Below are 25,098 nucleotides of genomic sequence, written 5' to 3'. Positions count from 1 at the left end.
CGGAGCTTATGCGAATCTTTCTTTTCCCCAACTTCTCCCCTTACCCAGCCTCCCATTCTCTCACAGTTCTTTAAATCTACCCCTCCCCCGAAACAGAAACGTGAAGCCTGTGAAGTAGGGCTAGAAGTGTCTTTAGAAACGTAAAAGTCTCAACTGACAGACAAGGAAACTGAGGCAACCAACTTTCTCGCAAGAGTAAAACCCTATGGGGAGAAGCGATTCTTGCCCCTCTTCCCCCCGCAAGGAACACGGTTGGAACCACCCAGGCGCCTTCCAGGCTAAGGGGCCTTTAGTGGCGCGCAGGGGTGAGGGATGGGGTGGGGAGAGTCCTAATTATTATGAATTTCTAAAGGCACAGTAATTATTCACGGGGAGCAGGACAAACCGCGGCCCAGGCAGGGAAATCGATATATTTGCTATCGAAAGTGCCTGGCTCGCCTTTAACGCAGACGAATGGGGGATGCAGCCTCATTATTTTCTGTGGTTAGGCTCGCCAGCGTGGGGCCTGATGCAGCGTGAAATCTATTATCATTAGACCCGGGATGGGGCGGGGTGGGGAGGGGGGAGTTTCTCTTTACTTACCAAACCGCAACAACAAACAAACAACGACAAAACAACCTCTCCAAACACTCATTCTCACACAACGTTGCCCTACCTCTATCGCCCTTTGCCCTGGCCGCTGTTGCACACTCCCCTGGGGGCTGTCTGCGCGCCCTAGAGCAGACACTGCGGTCACTTAAAGCGCGCCCAGTTCCTCCACCGCAGCGGTCACACCGTTGATTTGATCCAGAAATAAGGTCGGATAGTACCGAGCGTTGGCGCTAGGGGTTGTCTGTGTCAAAGGCGAAGGTTGGCTGGGAAGTTCTATCCGTTTCTCTTGCCTTAGCGTAGGAGTCAATCCTTTTCTTGTCACCCGATTCTGCAAATTCTCGCTGTATTAAAGGAGCAGAGATCTGGCATGTAGTGCTTCATGAACCCATAGGATAAGTTAGCTCGGAGAAAGGCAAGCCCTCGAGAAGGAAACGAATCAGAAGGTGAAAAGAGCGGTCGAAAATTGAATAGGAGAGGAAGAGAAGGTTTAGGCGCAACGCCTTGGAGGTATTATACGAGGCCCTGGAGAGATTCTGGCCTTTAGCTTAAGGGCCAGCCCGCTTTAGTTTTCTAGGAGTGGGTATAGGCCCCACCTCCACCCACCGAGGTCACTGAACTGTCCAGGGTCTTGCCTGCTGGATTACAAGCCTATTCCCATTTATCCTTTCTTCCGCAGTCCACCCTCCCTGGCAGTCTTTTTCACACTCAGAAGTTGCCTGATGTCCCCGGTGGACAGCTGCTGGGATGAAACCTGTATTCCTGTACAGGTGTCTTTACAGTTCCCTGCAATGCCATATTACTTAGGGTTAACTGAGGTGTGTGTGTGTGTGTGTGGTGTGCATTTGTGAGTGCGTCTTCTTCATCGTCTTCATCTAGCTCGCCCTTCCCTTATTACAGTGAATCAATCACTGCAAAGAAGATAGGATGTAACAGTTTTAAAATAACCTAACTCCTCCTTCAATGCAGTAAAATGATCATATTTATAATAACATTAATGAGAACAAAATAAAAAATTATAGCCTTCCAGGCATTAAAGTAATAATATCTGCCCTCTTCTCTTGGATTTTCTTTTCCTCAGAGCCCAGCCTTTTTATGGTACATTGTGATTACCTGAGTGTCTTTGTTTCCTTGTGGTCAGAGACAGCTAGCCAACACAATACTAGGACTGTATGATCTATTGGCATCATTTCCTCCCACCCTCTTCATTTTTAGAGGCTTTGTAATTAAACTCTGTGAGATATATGTAACATATATCCAGTGGAGAGCCCTTTTATTTATATTTATATAGCATGCTGAGAAAGGAAAATTAAGGAAGTGCTTATATTGAAGTAATAAGCCTACTTTGATATTAACAGAATTGTCCTCTTAATTTACTTCTCTCAAGTCTAAAGGACTATCTCTCTGAGACCAGACACCACAGTCAAGCCTCTTTAAAGAGAGATCCCAATAAAGTGAAAAAGACATTTATTAGCTTGTACTAACTTAGAGGAACAAAAGGCCAGGCTTACCACTCACTGGAAATGTACACTATAGTAAAGTGCAGTATGACGCAGGATGCTGAGCAGAAAGACGTGACTGGAAATAGCTGCAGGGCCCTACATTTTTCTGCCTCCCTGCCTCTAACCCACCATAATGCATAAATTTACACATAGTGTAACAGGGCTTTCCAGAGCTAAGATAAAGATACAAATTGGCAGGAATTTTAATATAATTGAAAACCACAGACTAAAAGAAAGAGGCACTGACTTTCTTCTCTAAGAGGTTATTGCAACAAAAATTATGACAAAGATTTAGAGAAAATTTCCTGGTTTTAAAGAGCCTTGAAATTCATTTACAGATTGCATATACACATATACACAAAGCAGAGCAAGATTATATATGTTTCTATTTGTCTACCTCTTTAGAGGATTCCATGGAAAATAATTGTGGAGAATTCTTTTGTTTTCATACAAGTTGTTCCAACATGGGTTTGAAAGTACCATTTCCTTGATAGGAATCTGGTACCTGACATTGCACTGTTGCCCTGTTTATGTCAGTGTTTTCAGCTACAGAATGAAAGCAATTTTGGTAAAGAGGAACTACAATGGCATGATAGCTGAAATTTTAGTCATGCATACTCCAGCCTCTTCAACTGAACTTTAGAAAATGATTCTTCTCCTTGTAACCTTGTAGCTGGATGTTATGAGAGGCCCATAGGTATATAAAACAGCTTATATAAAATTAATGGACTGCTTTACATTCACAATCTCTTACTTGTGAAGCCCTTGTAAAATATTGCATCTATTTAAAATAGGAAGAATATAAAGTTAGGTTTGGTGTGCAATCGATAGTTGTAAATGGTTCAGTGAAATATTTGATTGTTTTGAGTGAGTTTGACAATGTAATGGAAATTTATTGTCTGTCTTAGTGCAGTGATATGAACACTGATATGCTAATCATGAATTGTCCCTTCTTTTATGTACTTGACCTGTTTTGAAACTGATTGTAAGAGTCCAAGGTAACATCTAAGTACATAATCAAAATTTTAGGAATGATACATTTTCTTAACTTACTAGATACAAAGAAATCTATGGGTCACAAAGAAGTCACGGCTAAGAAACAGAAAAGCCCCTCTAACATTGCTTTATTATTTTGCTTAAAATGATCAATAATATATTAGTTATAACAATATATTAGTTACATATTGTTGATATTCTATATGCATTTTTGAATAAGTAAATGAAAAGAGGTTTTGATTTCAGCATCAAACATAATAAAAATGAGACTTTTTGAAGGTAGTTAAATCGTTAAAAACAAATCTCTTCCTGTTTTCCATAGGCACAATTTGAGGTCCTTATTTTGTTCTTCCTCTGAACAAAAATTAAAACTACATTTTCTCATTTATTCTGTTACATAGTTTATGGATCTCTAAAAAATGCCATAGATTCCATTATGATTTCCTTTTTTCCTTACTGTGTATTTATATTGGGGGAATGCAGCTTTTTTTTTTTTTTTTCTCTTGCCTTCGTGGACTGAGAATTATACACGGTTAAAAATCATGGTGACAGTTTAAAAGGCTGTTCCCCTCCCCATTTCATTCCAATGATAACTAGAATAGTAATATTCTTTTTTTTTCCTTATAAGAATGACCACTGCACTATCCTGTTAACATCTCCTCTAAATCAGAAACAGTGCCCTGACTTATCAACTGGCTACATGCACTGCTGATGCTGCCTAATACTTGATGGAAAACTCTTAAAAGCATGAGCTGGGCTATATGAGACCTGTTATATTTTCTGTTTGAGAAATTTTAAGTGAAAATTCCATAATTAATCCTAAGTTTAATTCTAAAATCTGTTTGCAGAATGATGAGTTGTGATTTGTTGTTGGAGCAGCTGTGCTGTTAGTAATAGAGTTGCCTAACTAATCTCTGAAATTGAAGATATAAAAAACACCTTTACTCACATATTTTTTTCCAGTTATTTGTGAATAGTTTCTTTCACCAGGGCACCATCATTTACTGTGTTATAGAATTAAATGCAGAGAAAGATGCAAGCCACTGCATATGAAAGGAAGTTATTCATGCATGGTCAGTGTAGTATTTCTCTGGTCTTGATGTGGAACTTAATTACTATTGACGTGGAGATTTTGCAGAACATGGCAGAGTTTTTGCCTCTTTCAAAGAAATATATAATTGAATGATGAGTGCCTGGTGTTAGCTTTTCAACCTTATTTCTTTTGGTTTAACAATGCAGAATTGTGAACAGCTGCAGTGAAGAGGCAGCTACAATATCTAGCTATTATCAAATAAATGCAGATCTGGCATATGAGCTGAGCTACCACTTTTGGATCTGCACCTCTTGAATAAGCATTCTGAAGTGTGGAAGCGTGAAAAGTGAATGATTTGGCCTGAGACGTTTAATCCTGCCTTGCATTCTTGACTGAAATTCTTCACAATTAGGGTGACTCACATTAATATGTGGCCAGATGTATTTGCACAGATTGATGGATTCCCCCCAACCCTTGATGTTCCTTAAACAAGTGGTTAAAAGAGTGAGAGGCTTTAAAGGCAAATCAACGTGCCTCCAGGTGGCTGATATTTTCCCAAAGACCAGCATCAAACTTCCAGCCAGGTGGATAATATCATGGCACCCAACCAGGTGTCAACACTGAATTCACTTGGCTCCACTGAGGACCTGGCCATAAGGGAGAGAAAACAGGCCCCTTCAGTCATCCCAGGACCTCTTTCTCTCTCTCAGATCCCTCACTGCAATTCTTAAGGGAAGCAGCATTGTGAAAGCCTGGCTAGGAGAAAAGAGAGGGTAATGGTAAAGTATATCCTTAATTCTGTGACTTTGGGCAAACTTAACTTCTCAAATCCTCAATTTCCTTACTTGAAAAATGGGGCTGACAATATGCCGTAGAGTTACTATTGAGGATTCACTGACTTAATATATTATAAAGAGCTTAGAAAGGTGACTGGTACAATGCAATGATGAACTAACAAAGAAAAAAATTCTTGCTAACATTTTAGAGAGAAGAGTTTCTGGACCAGGTTCCCATGTGCATCCAGCACTGTCCCTATGAACATGACACAGAAGGGTTGATTCTATCCTAGGGCCATCCTATTTTTTGTTTACTTCTTTCAGCTAGTTGATAGCTATACAGTTGCTCAATGCTGCCCAGAAAGTCATATGTATTTAGTGTGGGTAGTTACCTTTGTGATTACAGCCAGAAGAAAATGGACATTTTGGCTGGGTGCGGTGACTCACGCCTGCAATCCTAGCACTTTGGGAGGCCGAGGCGGGTGGATTGCTTGAGCTTAGGAGTTTGAGACCAGCCTGGGCAACATGGTGAAACCCTGTCTCTACTAAAATACAAAAAACTAGCTGGGCATGATGGTGCACACCTGTAGTCCCAGCTTCGGGAGGTTGAGGCAGGGGAATTGCTTGAACCTGGGAGGCGGAGGTTGCTGTGAGCTGAGATTATGCCACTGCACTCAAGCCTGGAAGACAGAGCAAGACTTAGTCTCCAAAAAAAAAAAAAAAAAAAAAAAAAGACATTTCTACAGCAACTAGCCAATGTTTATGGAAATGAAGAGACAAATCATCAATAGGCTCAATAAATAGATTGCCTAATTGAGATGAGAATCCTTGTGATGTTTTAATTCCGGGTGGAAAACACTATGGCCATTTATTAAGATCTGATTTTAAATATAAATTTGTGAGTAATATTTGCTTTAGATTACTTTTAACACTTGAGATTCTTTTAAAATTTGCACACAGTGTAATCAAAACTCATAATAGCCTACTGGGTTTTAAAGTCCAGGGGACTTTTCCCTATTGAAGTTCATTCTAGCTGAATACCTGAGTGTGACACATTAACTCCCCGGAAGCACTTGTCGAAACAGTTTGGTGGAATGAGAGCCACAGTAGCCCTCTCATGTGCTGCTAAGGATATCTTGTATAGGTTACCATATGCCCCCTTCCAAGGCATTGCTGTGGGTATCCAAAAAGAGTTCCTACACAAAAACACTATTTTGTTTTATATTTGACATTAAAATGGGGAAGGTGTAAAGACTACTACAAAGGATAAAATGTTCCATATTTCTGTTTATATTCTGAGTCAAGCACTGTGCCAGGACCTTAACATGGAGTTTTTTTTTTCCCATTTATTTCTTTTAATGATCCTATGAGATGACAGGTACTATTAATATTAGGTCATATTAATATCTTTACTCTTAACATATATTAGTATGCTCATGCTAGTGATATGGTTGATAATACCCCATTTTATAGATGAGGAAATTGAGGCATTGAGAGTGTGTTTGGTGTAAGGTGGCAAGATTCTATCTCAGGCAGTCTTATTCTTGAGCCAGGACTTTTAATCACTACCCCATGTTATGCTTGTGCTGGAGAATCTCATTGTAAAAATATTTCAAAAGAAATAACTATGTTGCCTTCCATTTTAATTAAGAGTTCTTTTTTTCTCCCTCCTTTGGGCCAATCCTATTTGGGGAACTGGGGTGTGCATAAAATTGCTGTTGCTACTACTGTAGTTATGTAGTTTTATTAGATGCAGTTTTTATTCTTTAGGGACTTCCCATCAAATGGGGATACAAAGTTAAGAAATGCAAGCTTGATACTGATGATTGTGACTGCAGCTTCTGCTCGTGGCATGTGGGACACAAGCGTTTTAGGAAGTCTGCATCTATTGACCTGACCAATATGAAAAATGATCCCTGGGCCTCAGGGTAAGGTAAGAAGTGAGACTGGGACATAAAGTACAGCCCTCACAGTCATCTGTAGTAGATTTAAAAATGATGCATAACATCTGTATCTTTCCTAACAAATTACACTCACGTTTTTTGAATTATTTGCCATGTCTTGGCAGCAGGAGGTGGGGAGAGAAGACCAGAGTTCACTTCTAAGGGGGTAACCATATATACAGAGCATAAACTCTAACTTTCCTGTGGCATTTAACCTAACGAGTCCTGCGTGGTGACAGCTTACTGGATTTAAAAGGGGATGCAAATCTATGCTCTTTTTGAAGTGAAATATTTGCACAATCATACAAACTAAGAAACTTCAAATCTGCTTAGTTTAATACAGTCAAAAGGGTTTCCGACATCCAACTAATTTAGCACAGGTGTTTCACTGCATTCTGCATGTGTAATCTAAAGATAAAGTAGAAAACTTCCTTCACAATATTGTATAGAATTATTCAGTCTATGTTGGATCTAGGAATTCATCTATCTCTGAAAAATAAAAGTAGATCCAAGATACTTTTGCCCAAAGTGGAAATTCTCTGGTAAGAGATGAGGGAGGAGAGTCTGGCTTCATTTCAGTCTTGTACTACATTTGACCTTGGGAGAGCTTAGTTATGCCTTGGGGCAAAAAATTAAATGTTCCATTTTGCAGCAGTATCATCTTTCACCTTTATGTGGATTTAAAAATGTAAATAAAATTGCTTTCTGTAAATGGTATACATGAAGGTCATATTCATATTCTCCGCAAGAATTCAAAATGCCATTTGACCCATCATTGGCTCAATAGATAATAATGTGTTCTATTAGTTTCTAGTAATCTACTTTTTAAGCATTTTATGACCCAATATTTTAATGCCTAGTTCCTAGTTTGTGAAATAAGAAGTCAGAAATAAACCTTTTAGCACTTCATTGTAGGTTTATTTATAGAATGTGTGCTTTCAACTTTGAACTTTAAAAAATGCCAAATCTTCCCAGAATATATTTCCTTAGTTATAAAAGTGGTCTGGATGAACATCTGCACTGCGGAAGAATATGCATTTAAAAGATTTTGAGGGCTCTAGCTTTTTTTCAACTATCATCTGTGTTCCTTTTGCTTATTAATTTTTCTTATAGATCCCTCAGGAATTAGGGTTTAGGAACCCCGATAACAGAGTGCAGCCAATAGACTTGGAAAGTAGTGACTGTTCTGTCTTTCAGAGAGTGGGTGTCTGAACTCTTTTTATTGCAATTTGGATAATAAAACCCTGATAGATCCTAGTATTTAATTGTCATGATTTTGATCGTTAATGACTTTTGATTGCTTCTTCTGGAGACACCTGTCAGCCGCTTCCGAAGCACAGATGGCTTTATCAGCAGCAGTAGGAGTTTCTTTTTCTTACTAACCTTGAGCTGAACAAATTATTTTGGGAAGATGAACATACCAATGTCATCCTAGGTTTTTCTGTCTTTGGAATATTATTTTGTTTATTGAATAATGAATTGAGACTGCTCTTTTTTAAAAGCTTTTGGCTTTTGGATTTTGTTTGATACTAAAAAGCATTAGTCTCTTGTCTGAGTGGGTGTGTGACAATTATTCAGTGGCCAAGGCCATACAACTAAGGTGAGAGAATACTTCTCTGTTTACTTGGAACAGTTCTGTTTTATGCCCATTGCCTATATATTAAAAAAATCCTCTTATATTCAGAAGTATCCTGGTTTGGATGATAAATTATGTGGTAGTCTTTTCAGTGTTCAAATGGCTGACTGAGAAAGGTTGATCATGAGCTATGAAAGGTTGCTGCATAGGCAAGAAGAGTATTTCCATTTCTTTTTCATGCTCCTTTCTCCAGTAGGCATTCAGGGTCCTCATGGACTTGGGTGCATAGGGTTCACCATGATATATCTCATGGAACATAGCCCATACTCTTTTCCTTAAAGATCTGGTAAAATTTTTGAATGAAAATTTGGCAGTACACAGTTACAGGAAAATCTGACAGAAGAAAACTGACTGATTAGCCATTCAGATATCCTGCAGCTTGCATCAGCCTGGTGAAATTGATTTGGTCCCAGGCCCGGAAATGGAACTTTGTCAGTGCTTCTAGAGTTAATAGATATTCAGAAATAAACTGACTCTCACCAGAATACCCTTTTGATATACCCTTTTCTTGTGAGAAGAATATCTGAAACACTATTTAGAGTACTTTCCTTTCCAATCCAATAACTGAATCCAAGTTTTCTATGCTGACAAGCCCATCCAGTCTTTTTGAAATATTCTTTCTTTAAATATGTTACCGTCACTGATGAAACTTCAGTTAAATAGCTGTACCATGGACCTGTTAAATATTCCTCCTATTCCCATTTTTGGTTGATTATATCCACTGAAGGCATTTTTATCTCCCTTAATGTCTTTGTTCCTTGATAGGCTAGAATCTCATTGACAGCCTTGATTCTTCATCATGTTTTACAGCTCCCTTTGTAAGGCGATGTAAAGGCCTTGGGGGTAGAACTGTGAATGTGTGATGTTGATTTAATAGGTCAGATTATTCATGGTGGAGAATTCAAGCAATTAGTTAGGATCCTAGGCAAAGTCATTTAGTTGTGTGATGGAAAGAGGGGAAAAGAAAGCGTTTTCCATGCTTCTAATTCAAATGTTTGACTTGTTTTTCTAGTGGGCATCCTAAAGACATATCTTAGTTTTCCTAAATTTCTTGGGATTATAGAAGTTGGTGTCTGATAAATAGAGTGGGGGTAGGGTGAGGTGGTCCTGGGGATTGATACTGGAGCCACTTCACAATTTTCTGTTTTTGTAAATATATTGACAAAAATTAACTGGATCCTTCTTGGTAAGAAGCATCAATGCAGATTGCTACTTCTGACAGCCCAGAAGATGAGTGTACTTCTTAGTTTGCTTTTCTGGGAAAAGTCTCATCAGAACATGTACCGCAGGAATATAATTTCTTCAGGCCTCTGGCAAGAACAGAGCTAATAATAACATACCAGAAATTTCACTCCAGTTTGGAAACTAAAATGGTCTAAAAGACAGAAAGCATTAAGTTGATTTTCAAAGATACTTTTTTCTTTTTTATAGAATCAGAAGGAGAGAAGAAAAGGGGAAAGAGGGAGGAGAGGAAGAAAGAAACACTTGTATTTGTATTTATACTGTATTCAGAAACTGTTATCATAAAACTATTACCCTCTCCAATGAGCTAAACAATTGACATGCAACTTGCCTTAGTCACCGAACATCTGAAAATCATTATAAATATTTTAATCAGCAGAAAAGAGACAAAAAACCCACCCAAACATCAAACATGCATCACCACCCAAAATATTATAGAAATGCATAATTTGCTGCCAAGGTGGCTGTATATTCCGAACACGGCATTTTTATTTCCAACCATGGCATTTTGTAGTGGGGTTGTTTTATAAACTTAGTATATGAACAAATATGCTCTTAATCATGAGTTGTAAAGAACCATTTGCTTTAAGAAAATTTAAAATCTTTTATTTATTAAACTACCTTAGCAGAGGAATATCTGTATTGTGTAGGTTATAGTTGCTCTGAGGACTAATGATATTGGTACTCTTGAATCTCAGAAGTGATTAATTCTTCTAACATATGCTTTACACATAATGGTTTTAAGAAAGTTGTTGGTTTGCTTAGGATAATGGCTTCCAGCTTCATCCATGTCCCTGCAAAGGACATGATCTTGTTTTTTTTTTTTTTTTTTAATGGCTGCATAGTATTCCATCATATATATGTACCAAATTTTCTTTATCCAGTCTATCATTGATGGGCATTTAGGTTGATTCCACATCTTTGCTATTGTGAATAGTGCTGCAGTGAACATATGCATGCATGTGTATTTATAATAGAGTGATTTATATTCTTTTGGACACATATCCAGTAATGGCATTGCTGGGTTGAATGGTCTTTCTCCTTAGCAAACTAAGGAACAGAAAACCAAATACCACATGTTTGCACTTACAAGTGCTTCGAGCTAAATGATAACACATGGACGCATATAGGAGATCAACACACACTGGGGCCTTTTGGAGAGTGGAGGGTGGGAGGAGGAAGAGGATCAGGAAGAATAACTAATGGGTACTAGGCATAATATCTGGGTGATGAAATAATCTGTACAACAACCCCCCATGACACCTATGTAACAAACCTGCACTTGTACCCCTGAACTTAAAATGAAAGTTTAAAAAAGGAATCTGTCAAATTGAATTTTGAAAGAGAAAGTTAGTGGACTGCCTTTGGAACCTGGTAGTTTACCAGTGAACTCTGTGATATGGTTGAAATAATGGATAATTTTCAATGTCTTAGGTGTTTAGAATTTAGAGGGGAGATAGATTTTAACCACCACAAGATCTGAGACAAAGCATTTATCCTCTGTTTTTTGCATCATGCTTCTCCTTCTACAGGATGTTTCAGTTTTTCCAAGCCCTTTGTTCATTTGTAAATTTGACTTGTATTGTGATTGGGAAGTGTCAAAATTAGGGCCACTCACAGAGCTAGATATAGAAGATTTTCTAATGACATACATTGGTCACTAGCCCCTCTTTCTGACCCCCACCATATCTCTTCTCCTCTATGATATACTCAAAATTACCAATAAGTGCAAAAAGGCTCTTTAAAAAGAGAAACGTGGCTCTAGAGGTACATTGGTGGCTTGTGGTAGAGTTAGAGTAAGTCAACTTTTCCAGCACTCAGTGCTCACTGGAATCCCATTATTGAAACTAGAGTCCACATTCTGATTGGTCAATATGACACTCTTAGTGAATCATAAATTTCTCCATTCTTGGGGCTTACTACATTAGACAGTCATCTTTCCTAGGAGCCACTGCATTATATTTATGTGCTCATGGTAAGTTGTGTTTCAGAGACAGAAAATGGATGAAGAGATTTCAAAGAAGTATGTTTCCTTTGATAATTGCAAAAGACATTAAAAATAGTCTACAAGTCTAATTTATGATGCTGATTTCTTCATTTGGGTAATCATTAACAGTAGAATAAATCATGGGCCAGAGGGCTACATGTTTGTGTCTTAGATTATCAGAGGTAACCTTGCAATGGTATGCCATGCCATTATTTTTTGTTAGACTCTCATATGAATCAATAAATTATTCCACCCACTGTCTTGTCGGTTCTCCTATACATAAATCTAATAAAAGGAGACTAAAGCTGTGTTCACAGAATGGTGGCATAGCACTAAAAAAAATAAATTGGCTTAAATTAAAGAGCAACTTGTGGCTACTTTCAAAGACTAATCCTGAGACTTTAATCAGTTGTCATGATATTCCATACATGAAGAAAATTGAGGTACAGTATATTGTGTCTTGGGGTATAACTCTGGCCCTATTTTCATTCGTGGTGCCATTGAAAAAGGAAATGAGTGGATTTTTTAATGGAAATCAGAACTGTTACAGCTTTAGCAGAAGGGTGAAAGGTAAAACATTATTTCCTAGCCAGGACATTTCAGCTCACAATGAGAACAGACTTCCCTCTTTCTGTACACCATCTGCACAGCCTTGTGGCCTGCATTGCCATTACTGTCCAGAGAGAATGTTACTTCCCAGAAAGGATCAGAATTTGAGCAATGTTCCAGCCTGGAATTTCAACTCTTATAGGCTGTTTGAGAACACAAGTTGGGAGGAAATTGCCTGCTGCTTATCAGCATCCACTTTTTGTTGATTCTTCCAAAAGGATTTGGGCCAATATTCAATATCAGATGCTATTGGAGCCACTAGCCTATAAAACATGAAGTGACTTGTTACAGTGTACCTTGCCATACTTATAATTTGTTCAAACCAAATATGAGATGGCAGGGTTTTCTTCCCATGTGTCCTAGGGGATATTTCCTTGCCAATCATTTATTTCCTGACCCTTATAGAAAAGGAAAATTCTTTGGAATGGTACACATAATTCTTGCAAGGTCATTAGGCAGTTTTCTAGATGTAGCCTCTGCTCTGAAATGGGAAGAGAGGAAAGCCAGGCATGGGTAAGTCATTTGATAAGTGGTGAATATAAGGCATAGGGTAGTTAATTGTCTTACCTGGGTTACACATGTTGGAATGAGAACTGTAGTCTGCTGATTTCCATCTTGCCTATGACAGAAATTAAAGCCACAAGATTTTACTGCTTCCCCATCGACATAAAGGTGAAAGTCTAATATGTTACTAAGGAGGACTTTACCTAACAATACTATGTTTGTAAGGGAGATAGAATTCTGGTTTGTCTTGGTAGTAGCTGATTACCTTGTTGATCACTGAATTGGAAATAATAATGAATGCATATTGTAATGGTTCATCGCTATTTCTTGATTCTAATGTTACAATAATTTCATCAATTTTACAATATAATCTGTCTAACTCTGTAGAATTCAGAGGCTGTGGGACCTTGAGTCTGGTCCAAGTAGCTCTGTGTGCTCAGCATGTGACAAAAAATGATGAATGGAATTGCAGGTTTAAGGAAACAGAGGTCTTGTTGGAATGACATCTACTTCTCTTCCAGGCCAGACATGACATACCAGGGGTCAGTGAATCATGGCGAAAGAGAAATTTGACAGGCTTGAAAATGTAACTTTTTTTGGTCTATTTGATTTTGAGCTGAAAAACCAAAACAAAGGTAGTTGCATTTTTCTATTATCCATAACTTTGTACATCTAAATCCATAAAGCTATATTCAATTAACTTTAGTAAGAAACACATGTCTGACTTTATGAGACTTACAGTTGAAGGCATGTTGCCCTTTTATATCTTTTCCATGGGTAAGGTCTAGCTTGGTGAAAGAGACATTTTGCTTTTGATTTGTGTTTTAAGTTTATTCCTTGCCAGTGATTTATAACTCTCCATTTTTACCACTCTCCCCACCACAGCCTAGATAAGGTCTCTAAAACGGTGGCACAGTATCTTCCAAACATTATCCCTGGCATCTAGGACAAAGAATCCCTAATGTCCACAAAGGTCAATTGAATATTTATGCTTGACACGAGGGTTTTTAAAAACATTGTATAGGAACTTGGGGTTCTTCCCATTTTAAAATGACTGTTAAGTGGTGTTTTCAAACTCTTTAGCTGTGGAAGAGGCATTAATTCTTGACTTTTTCACTTAATTTCTGGTGGCCTTGAAGAAATTCTCTTTGCTGTGCAACCATTTTACAACAGTAGGCAACTGACACAAATGGAAATAAATGTCTACTTCTCTCATCTATGTAGTCTTAATTTTCTCAATCACAGAGCCTCTTCCTAAATGGGGGAAGAAAACAACCCAGAGATGCAATCTGTGGCTGGGTCAGGATTGGTACACTGATGGAGAAGGCACTTGTCAAGCTATGCAGCAAAGAATCACAGTGCCTGTGACAGCTAGGCCTGGAGGCCCACATTCTTAACATAGTTGGAAAACAGAGGGTCTAGTCACATACTTTTATTTCCTTTGGTAGAATGCTTTTCATTGCCCTAATTCTTGCTTGTTTTTTTCTTAAATAAACAAAACAAAACAAAAAAAACACACTTGAAAGGAGCCTCAGAAGGCAGGTAAGAATTTCATTGGTCTATTTGGTCTCTTATAGTTCCTGGCATTCTCCCATTGTTCATACTTGTATTTTCTCAGCATTCTCCTTGACTGGAGTGCTCAGTCATGGCTCACCTAAAATATTTGCATACTTATCCCTTGCTTCTCAGCCTTCTGGCAAAGACTAAGTGCAGGCTATGTATGTGTATTGATGTGTTTCTTTAAGACCAAGGTTGTCATTTCTGTCATCTTTGTTGCCATTGATTAAAATAATTGAAAAAAAAAGTTAAAGCTATACAAAATTAGAAACAATTCAGCCCAATTTCTTCATTTCAAGAACCAAGGCCAGGAATGGTTCACTTTCTTCCTTTAAGAGTTAGATGCCAGATCAGGTTCCCAAAGCAATTCTTAATAATGTCATATTAAATGTTCTTATTTAATTATTTGAGAAAAATTTTAACTGGAACTGATACATTTCAAAAATTATGAAAATAAGTGCTGTTCCATAAAAATAAAATGTTAGCGCTAGTGCAATTGAGATTTAATCTGATTGTATATATTCTGCACTTTCTCCTATATAATCTGTGGGACTGTACTGATGTGAAAAGATGAACAATGGTGTTGCAAAGAGACATGCGGAATCATTGACTTTAGGGTCTATGGAACTGACTAGTGGGAAGAAGACCAGATGAGGAATATTCTCAGGCAGTTCCAGAACCTCTTTCTAAGTGGGGGAAGGAAACAATCCACAGATGCATGCTGTGGTTGATATATACTGGATCAGAATTGACACACTGATAGAAAAAACATTCTAATGCAGTTTCCTAATACACCCTGATAAAGATTCTCAGTTTTGGGTAAGGCTTAGAATGTAGAGCTGAAAAGTAATTTGGAGTTAATTTACTTGATCCCCTCAACCTTATTCCTAAAGAAAATGAACCAAAGAGTGATGAAGTGACTAATTCAAGATCACATAGCTAGTTTTAGGGGGACTTAAGAAGAGAATCCCAGACTTTGACTTCATGTCCTTCAGTATTTCTCCTACAATAAACTGCTCTCGGTCATTCAGTTTCTTGAAGTCTCAGTTTTCTTATATGTAAAGTGATGATTGTGGCATTTGGTTAACTATTTAATAGAGTTGTTGAAAGAATAACCTTTAAGGAGAGAGAAGACGAGAGGGAGAAAGAACAGTAGGGTTTACCATAACTTCGTAGAGTAGGAATTATGAGTAAAACACTGCACATTTAGTAGGTTGAAATGATCTTGATAGAAGGAATCACTTTACACAACTACTTGAAAAGATGCCTCCTGGCATGGAAATAGAATTTTGGGGCAAGGTTAAGAAGGAGCAAATGACTCTTTCCTTTCCTTAAACTAAATCTATAAATTGATTGTTGTCTTGGGAGCATTCTTACTCATAAAACTGTAATTACATAAAACATTCCCTTTACCACAAAGTAGCTTTTTGATTCTGATCTAGTCATGATTTTTCCTTGATTTTTTTTTTTTTCCAAGGAGAAGGAGTTAACTTAATGAACATCTTGGATTGTCTCTGTGGTCTAATAATTTAATGCTTATCTAAGAATTTTAGTATTTTGCATGGAAAGTGGTTAATGAGGACATAAAATTATTCATTTTTACCTGAATTCTAGATGAAATGATATGAGAGAAGGATGATTAATTTTATCATGTAGAGACTTTACTGGATTTTACAAATTAAAGCCAAACACCCTTCACAAAAGTTCTTGGAGATGTGACAAACCGATTTATATTCCATTAATTTAACTCTATTTAGGCAGAATCGTAGACTTCTGTAATAAAACACAAAACTAATTAAATTGCCCAATAGTATAATTACAGTTTCATCAATAGAGAAAACAACTTTGAGTGCCAGAGTTTTAAAATGTTAAACTGCATTTTCAGTTTAATTTGGTTAAAATGTGTAATTGTACTCTGCCCTGCCATCTTCTTTCTTCTAGAAATATTAATGCAAATGCAGTCACTGCTTTTCCCTACTAATGACTTCAGCTTTGATTCCAGTCTACTAAACTTGTCCACTATGGGTCCTCAAGACTGAAAGAGACTGAGGTTGAGGCAGCAAAAGCATTGAAATGGAGTGGAAGGGGTAAGGAAAATCTAGGGGAAAAGAGTAAGGATGTGCAGTAGATATAAAATCCCATTATGAAGTCCATGTGTCTGTAAAGAATATGACAGAAAGCAATGTAGACCCAGATATGCAATAAATATTTGTTGCACAAATGAATTCATGAATGAATGTTACAGGGCTGAAGATCCCTTGAAAATAAAAGCAAACATGAGTTATACAAAACATGGATGCTTAGCCAAACAGCTATGCTGTGACAACCCCAAAGGTTTAATTGAATAAGTGACTTTCTGTAGAATTATATTTCAACGTGTGACCTTCCTTGTTTCCATGTTAGGTCTTCTGTTAGTTTTGTTCAGATGAGTAAATCAAAAGCTTATTTTTAGACAAAAGAAGCTCAGTAAATATTTAATTTACAAATATAAGGATGATATAAATATATCATTTTTCCCTAGGCTAGATTTTTGAAGTTAAACTTTTGTTAATTTTATATAAAATTTGTGATTGCTTCAGCAGCACATATAGTAAAAAAATTTTAACTGAAATTTATTATTTACTAATTTTATACCTCTTATCTTTTAATTTATTAAAAGATAATAAATTATCTTTTAAGGCCCTAATGGCCTTAGACTTCCCATTCCAAAAAAAGATGAAAGTAAAGAGGGGCTGTCTTTATATCTATCTTTCCTCGTCCATTTAGTTGTTGCTGTTTTGGACTGTATTTTTGTTAAGAATTCTTTAAAATCAAGCAGCAGAGTACAAATTTAGGGGTTTGAGCCTTGATAGCAAACTTGACTTCTCTTTGCATGGCACCCCCCCTTAGGACTTTCCTGAAGCAGGTTTGTTTAGTTAGTAATAGAATGTGATCAATGGGAAGGTTTAGATTCAATGAGAAGGTTTTACATTTTGCATTGACCATTGGACATGCGTAGCTCTGATCCCTCTAGATGAGTAGAAAGTTAGGGGAAATAAGCCAACAGTGTTTTGAATGGTTATTGCACTCCAGGTTTTTGTTTCTTGCATAATGGAAAGTAGAAAGGAAAACAACATGAACCTTGTAATGGACATGCTTGAGTGTGAATCTCAGCACTTCCAATTATTGACCACCTATCTTTGGAAAAATTATTCAACGACAGTCAAACATCTGTTGCCTATCTACAAAAAGGAAGATTGGAGTGATCATCTCCTAAGACTTTGTGAAAAATCAATGAAATAATCCATGTGAAAGTACCTCACACTCAATAGGGCCTCATCACATTTCCTCATCTTCATTTACTTTTGGCTATTTGTGTTTGGATCATTTCAATATTAGGTATTAAAAAACTGCCTTACACTGATGGATAAGTATTGGATGGACTAAAAATGTGGTAGCCATTGTCTACTTAAAGGGTTATGAAAATAAACAAAGATTGGATAATTGCTTGGAGAAGATCTCAGCACAGGGTTGCAGAGGAAGAGAACATTTGGGGAGTGAACCATGCCCCCTAGCATTCGGTCTCTAATTGTTCAGTTTTCAATTCTCCATCCTCCCTCTGTCACATTACATGGTTAGGAAGAGATTCCAGTTGGCAAAAATCCCTTTCTCATTCTCCAGGTTGTATTTTTTTTTTCCCTTTCTCTCTTCTTTTGTGTAAAACACCAGTTGAAGAAAGAGTAAGTTCAGCTACTCTCAAGTTCTAAGGTAGAGAGAAAAAATAGAAAAGTTGAAAAGAATTAAGGAGACTCTAAGATAGGGGAAGGCTTTGTAGAGACTCTGAAGATGGTATTGTTAATGTGAAGTAGATAGCATTATCTAGGTCACTGAAATTTTCCTCAAATCCAAATAGCTTTATTGTTTTGCTCACTTCAAGAATATACACACGTGTGCATGCACGCACACCTACATACACTTAAACATCATTTAACACAAATGGAGTCATACTCCACAAGCTACTTGGGGTTTATATGTAGTATATTTTATATTAATATAGCTCAATGTTCTTTTCTTAAAATCATTACTCTCTTAAATGACCACATTGTTATATATATCTATGTCTCTATGTCTCTATCTATCTATCTGTTTATCTTTTTGAGATGGAGTCTCTCTTGTCACCCAGGCTGGAGTGCAGTGGCCTGATCTCAGCTTACTGCAACCCCTGCCTCACGGGTTCAAGTGATTCTCCCACCTCAGCCTCCCAAGTAGCTGGGACTACAGGTGCACACCACCACACCCAGCTAAGTTTTGTATTTTTAGTAGTAACGGAGTTTTACCATGTTGGCCAGCATGGCCTCAATCTCTTTACCTCATGATCCGCCCGCCTTGGCCTCCCAAAGTGCTGGGATTACAGGTGTAAGCCACTGCACTCGGCCTTGTATTATAATTTATAAATATTTTATGTATTTAAGAAACATATATGTGCTAGGCACTTTACAAACGTTAACTCATTTAATCTAGATAACAACTCCCTGATATAGGTTCTGCTATTGTCATCACTGAGAAATGGAGAAAAAATTGAAGTGTACAGAGGTCAAATAGTTTCCCACAGTTACACAGCTAATGATGACAGAGCTGAGATTCAATTGCAGGAAAGCAGGCTCCACAGACTATGCCTTAACTGCTAAGCTATGCTCCTTCCAGTCTCCTGGAACATTTACATTATTTTCAGGTTTTTTTGTTTGCATTAGATAAAATGCTGATCCCACAATGTATAGATATCAAAACAACGTGTTGTACATGATAAATATATATAATTTTTATTTGCCAATGAAAAAATAAAACAGAATACTTGAGATGAATACCTTTGCGCATTTCTTTTATCCTTTTACTCTTATCACTATGTTATTTATCTGCGTATCATTTTGTGTTTACTTAGTTATTTCCTTTGAATAAATTGCTAAAAGTGGAATTGCTGGATTGAGAGGCTCATTTTATAGTTAGACTAACAAAGTTTGAAGAGATGTTACAGACTACCAAGTTGCCGCCCAGCTTCACTTTAATCTCTTACTTGAGGTAGGTGTTACATAGATTCCTTTCTCTTTTGTAATCTCCCTTCTAGTCCAGAAAATTCTTTACTTTTTAAGCAAACAATGGAATTTATTGACACATATAATTCATAAGTTTAGGGGTAATTCTTCAGTCATAGCCAAGGCAATGGAAAATAAGCCTTTTATAGTAGATTTGAAATTCTCAAAAGTGAAATACATACTGCTCCTCGAAAACACAAATTGAGGCATATTTATATATACTGACACTTCCTTCTTTTTCACTTACCATCTTGGAGGTATTACTAAATGGTATCTTTAAATGTATCTCATTTTTTTTTCATATCTTTAAATGTATCTCATTTTTTTTTTCATGGCCACATAGTATTTTTTTGTATCATGGACTGTAATTTGTTTATTGAGGTCCTCAAATAGACATTTATGTATTTTTTAACCCTTTGAAAATATAAAGTGTTGCAATGACCACACACACACACATACACTATTATGTGCAGTTATATCACTATTACAAATTCTTGAAAGTGAATGGCAATTTAAAATTTTGATAGATATTTCCAAATTGCCCTTCAAAATTGTCTCAAGTTATGTTTCCACTAAGAGTGTATATGAGAGCTGTTTTTCTACCCTTTCCAACTTTTTGATTATTAGTATTTTCTTAGATAAAAAATAGGTACTTATTTCAATTATTTGCATTTACTTAGAGTGAGGTTGAGTACCTTTTATGTGCCTAAGGCCATTTATATTGCTTTGTTCTATGGACTGTTCATTCCCTTTTTGAGTTAGTCACTTAAGCTTTCTAAGTTTAGTTTCCTTATCTGTAAAATGGAGGTTTTGAGGGATTAAAGATTATTTAAGGGGTTTTGTACAGTGTCTGGCAGAAAATAGGCAATTAATAAATGTTGACTATTGCTGGCATTTCTACTACTACATACTTGGACCTTCGTCTGTCATTTGGACCTTTCTTAGGAGTTCCTGATTCATATTTCTGTTCATATCTTTTGTTCAAAACTATATGTTCCCAGAGACATCTCTCCTCTTCCTCTTCCTCCTTTTCTTTGTTCTCTACCTTAGTGGCTCTTACATGCTCCTGCATAATCCCGTTTGACAATTACCAGTGCTCTTTGTCCTTCACTCCTCACTCTTCCTTCTCCCCCATATCTAATCAGCTGCCAAATTGTATCAATTCCACTTAATAATCTGTCTCCATTTAACCTCCTTCTTTCTTAGCCATCCCTAGACATCTTTATAGCCCCCCGTAAAACCTTTTACCAACAATGTATGAGAGCTCCTTATCTGTGACCACTTGCCACTTCAATTCATCCTTTTCACTCTTTTAGGATTTTTTCTTTGTTAAAAACAAAGATGCTAGTATTCCTCTTTTTCAAATTATTTGATAGCCATCTGTTACCCATAAGTTAAAGTCCAATCTCCTGAGTCAGACATTCAAAGCATCTTGTAATTTTAATCTTCCAGTCTTTTTACCCCACTACACTAATTGTCTCATGATCCCAAAATGTCTTCGTGATATTTAACCATCCTAATCAATCTTTTATCTGCTCCCTACACATGCTCATGGCACCTCCTTAACGTATATCACTTGCCTGTAGGAGTCAAGAAGATCTAAATTTGAATTCTGCTTAGTTCTGTTAAGGTAACCTAGAAAAGATAACCAATTTCCTTGTTTATTAAAATCTAGGACAATAAAGGTGGGGTGATGCTTGCTACAGAGTTTAGTGGAGTTAGAGGCACAGAGCAGATGTGTAATGCGTATAGTTTTTTTTTTATATATATATACTTGAAGACTATTATTGACAGCTTATCTGGAAATGTTTTACTCTCCTATGAATTCATATAGCAAGTATATCACTCATTGGGATGGCATCCTTCATAGCCAAGGATTCATATGCACATGTTCTGGAGGGCCTTAAAGTTAGCCTAACTGGTTTAGACTTTGGACTTTTGATGTTTTGTTTGTTTGTTTGTTTGTTTGTTTTTGTTTTTGTTTTTGTTTTTTTAATGAGGGAGCGAAGGACCAAAATGTACTTTGGGAAACAAATCTTGGAGCCTAATATAGGCCAGATGGGAGAGGAGGAGACACAAAGACCTATTAAGGGTGGATATACATACCAGGACTTGGAAAGGAGAACAATTCTAACTAGAAACAGTGGGACTTAAAACAGAAAGGACAACAGGAAAATATATAGTATGGGAGATCTCCCCAAAATCTCAAAGCTTTCAATTACACAAGGAGGTCTCAGTTTGATGGAGAAGTATGGGTAAAATCCAGCTGAAACCCCCAGAGGATTATTATGGCATCCTTACAGAAACATTTTTCTGCTGGAATTTCTGATATAGCCCGCTTTCAGTGTGATCTATATAAAGAATTTAGAATAGTGGAATTTCCTACTCCTCTATGCTCAGGTGACATTGGGGATTGTGCCTCCTGAAGGATTAATTACCTTTTATAAGGCCTCTCACCCCTGAAAGGCTTCCTCTTACGTCATGGTCCAGCTCAGCCTGGTTTGAGTTGGGAAGGGTTGTATGTGGGCTGCCCGCAGTGTCCCTGACAAGTAGATAGATGAGCTCTCATTTCTCATATTGTGCTATTAGACTCCCAAGCTAGTGTAGTGCAAGATACCAGGAAAGTATTGCAAAGCAGGGGGCATTGTCACGGTCCCTTTCCAGCTGTTGTCTGTTAGCAACAACATCCATTCTGCTGCTGACACTCTGCTCTCCCTGGTGGCACTTATACTTAGGAATTATTTAAACCACTTAAAGACAGTAGAATATTTAAAAGTCAAAATGCCTGCTTTCTAATTATTCCCTAGACCTCACTTAGCAATAGCTGGCTTCATGTCACACAGCACGACTCTCATGGGGATTACAGCAGCCCCCTGAACAGAAGTGATGGTGTTGGCCTGCTATTAACTAAACTAGAGACTGTTCTGCCCACAGCCTTGAAAAGGAAGGAGAATCCCCTTCGTCCCCCATGTACTGCAAAGTCTCTAATTCAGAGGATAGGGCAATATCAATGGGCTGTTCTTAGGTGGCTGGGGGAATCTTAAGGCTATTCCTTGACTTGCTTTAATTCACTGAGGTCATTCCTAATGAAATGATCTGTGAAAAATGTGCAGTAGTCAAAAGGGGATTTGGTACTGTTGGTCTCTCTTGCCCCTCACTGACTTTTGTGAGTACCTTGAAAAGTCATTAAAAATTACAAAAGGATTAATGAGTTAAAGGAAATCAAGACTGGGACCATGATATTATCAGGAAGTTTGTTGAATGAGCTTTTGAATTTGCTTTGTTAAATCTTGAAAATGGCATTAAGCAGCTAATGGAGTTGATATATTAAATACAACCCTAGTCTGTACACAAGATGGACATAGCTAATCAGTGATGTGCTACATCAATTGGTATGGGAACGATGAGCTCTTTTTATTAGGTCAGCAGAACCAGTGATGTATGGAAGCACTAAAATGAAGGAACAGATTAGGCTGCTCTTTGCAATTTTAATTATGAATTTTTATTAAGGGAAAAATAAAATGTAGACATTTTTGACTGTGAGAATAAAGGTGTCTGCAACATTTGCTGGAGTTCTGATCTATTCATGTTCTTTTTCCTTCAGCCTCACACTTAGATAAAGACTCAAAGGGACCTTATGAATTAACGTATTCTTAGTTTTTAATATATCATTAAGAAAGATGGTGTGGGGAAAATCCTTTCATCTGATGTCTTGTGATATTACTCATATTACCCATTTTTTAAAAAGTAAAAAACCTAAAACTTTAGACCTTGAACAAACTTTGGGAAGTCAAGTCCTAGTTTTTTGTTCCCTAGTCCTGAAAATTTACTTTTCTTTCAGTTTCCGCCCCTAACCCCCGCCCCATTTTGTGTTTGGGAGGTGGTGTAGGATAGTGGTAATGAGCACAGGGTCTAGAGTCATTAGAGCTGATGGGAATGTGGACTCTACCACTTGCTAACTATGTGACCTGGGACCATCTCCTTAATTTTTTCCAAACTGTAGTAGTTTTTGCATCTGTAAAATGGAGATAATAGCCTCTCCTCCTTCCAGGGCTGTTGTGAGGATGAATAATATAAATGCGAGAAATAAAAAGCACCTAGCACACTGCCTGACACTCAGTGTTGAGTGAATTTAAAAAATTATTTGGGATATAAATCTTGGAAAATCTTCCTATTATAAAGTACATCTTTTTTAAATGAAAGTCTGTGACTACTTTGGGTCTCTTGAATTTTTCTGATAATGATACTTAAAGTATGCGCAAGTTTAACTAAAATCTGGTTTAAAAGGTCAATGTATTTTATAGATCTATGAAAGGGTATTAATAGCTAAAGACTGTGAAATGAGGAGCCACAGAAACATCAGGTGATGAAACCTCTTCTAGAATTCTCCCTAAGGTCATATCATGCACATTTACGTATAGTTGGCATATGATTTACAGAAGCTTCCTGTCGGTTCTGAGATATTTTTAACTTATGCTTTTATTATGGCTCCCTTTAGGACACTAATTTTCTGAGTATCCCTAATCTTCTTTCAGACTTTCTTATATCTTATACTCTTTATGTTGTTAACGTTCTAAAAACATGAGCCTGAGTTAGTAGATATATAAGTGCAGTGAGGGATATAGCGGTGGCGGGCTGGCACAAACCTTTGACTGGGCTTCTTAGCCTGTAAATGAAAATGTTGAATTTTTGGTCTAGCATCTTTAGATCTTGTGAGAGTATCTTGGAAGTTCAGGGGAATCAGGTTGAAACTATGTCCAGTTAGTTAATACAGTGGTCAGTAACAAGATAGCAACCTCTTTCAATTTAGAACTTTTTTATTTAAAGTGAGTAATCATGAATACACATTTCCATAGAAGAAAGGAGTTACTGGGTGTTCTGCCTGTTTTCTTCTAGAAAATTTATTATCAAGCACGGCTATTTATTTTGAGGCTGCTTCTAAGTTTTTCGGGTATTGTATACTATCAGTGTTATTGATTGCACTCTGTAGGAATGCCTGTAAATTGTATGCAGTTAATTAATAAAGTTTATTGAGCATTTAGTTGTGAGATAAATTGCACAAAAAGAAAAAGAAAAATCTGTGATCCATCCATACTCCATTTAAATAAAGCAGGAAAGATAAGGAAAATGGTTTGTGCTGTGTTTTAACATACTTTCACCAAAATTTCTAAAACAAAGCAGGCTATAGAATAAATAATAAATATAAATACTTCCAGAATGTAGCACATGCGATATTCTAAAAGTTAAATCTAGAACTTGGCTAGAGCATTAAAAATAAAGTCAGACAAATGTCAAATGGCCAAGTAAGAATGATCTTTCCTTGGAGTTGTCCTAAAATGGTTACATAGGTGAGTTTAGACAAGTTGAAGGGGATTTAAACCCAGTTCAGAAATTTAAAGCCTATTCACATTTTATCTTGAAAAATGTCTTCTTTGAAAATGCTGACCATTAGATAAAAGCTATGCTTGCAACAATCTGCATTTGTTTTAGTGTATCTCATTTTAAGATATTTTGTCCATGAGTAGAAAATCTTTTGTTTTGATTTTTGGTTTTTAATTTGTGTTGTATAATCAAAGATAATGTCCCATGTCCTGCTATCTTATTTTTCATCAATACTCAACCAATGATCAGGAAACTATGGTCTGGGATTCTTTTC

General features: G+C 37.0%; 1 protein-coding gene across 1 annotated transcript in view; it reads left to right on the top strand.

Annotated features, from left to right (window-relative positions):
- The window catches only part of NXPH1 (neurexophilin 1), a 325,523-nt gene that overhangs the window by 8,750 nt on the left and 291,675 nt on the right, over positions 1-25,098 (top strand). The gene's annotated exons all lie outside the window — the stretch shown is intronic.

Source organism: Macaca mulatta, chromosome 3 (assembly GCF_049350105.2).
Source record: "Macaca mulatta isolate MMU2019108-1 chromosome 3, T2T-MMU8v2.0, whole genome shotgun sequence".
Classification (NCBI taxonomy): Eukaryota; Metazoa; Chordata; class Mammalia; order Primates; family Cercopithecidae; genus Macaca; species Macaca mulatta.
Note: the sequence above shows the minus strand (reverse complement) of the source record. Positions and strands in the feature narration are given on the sequence as shown.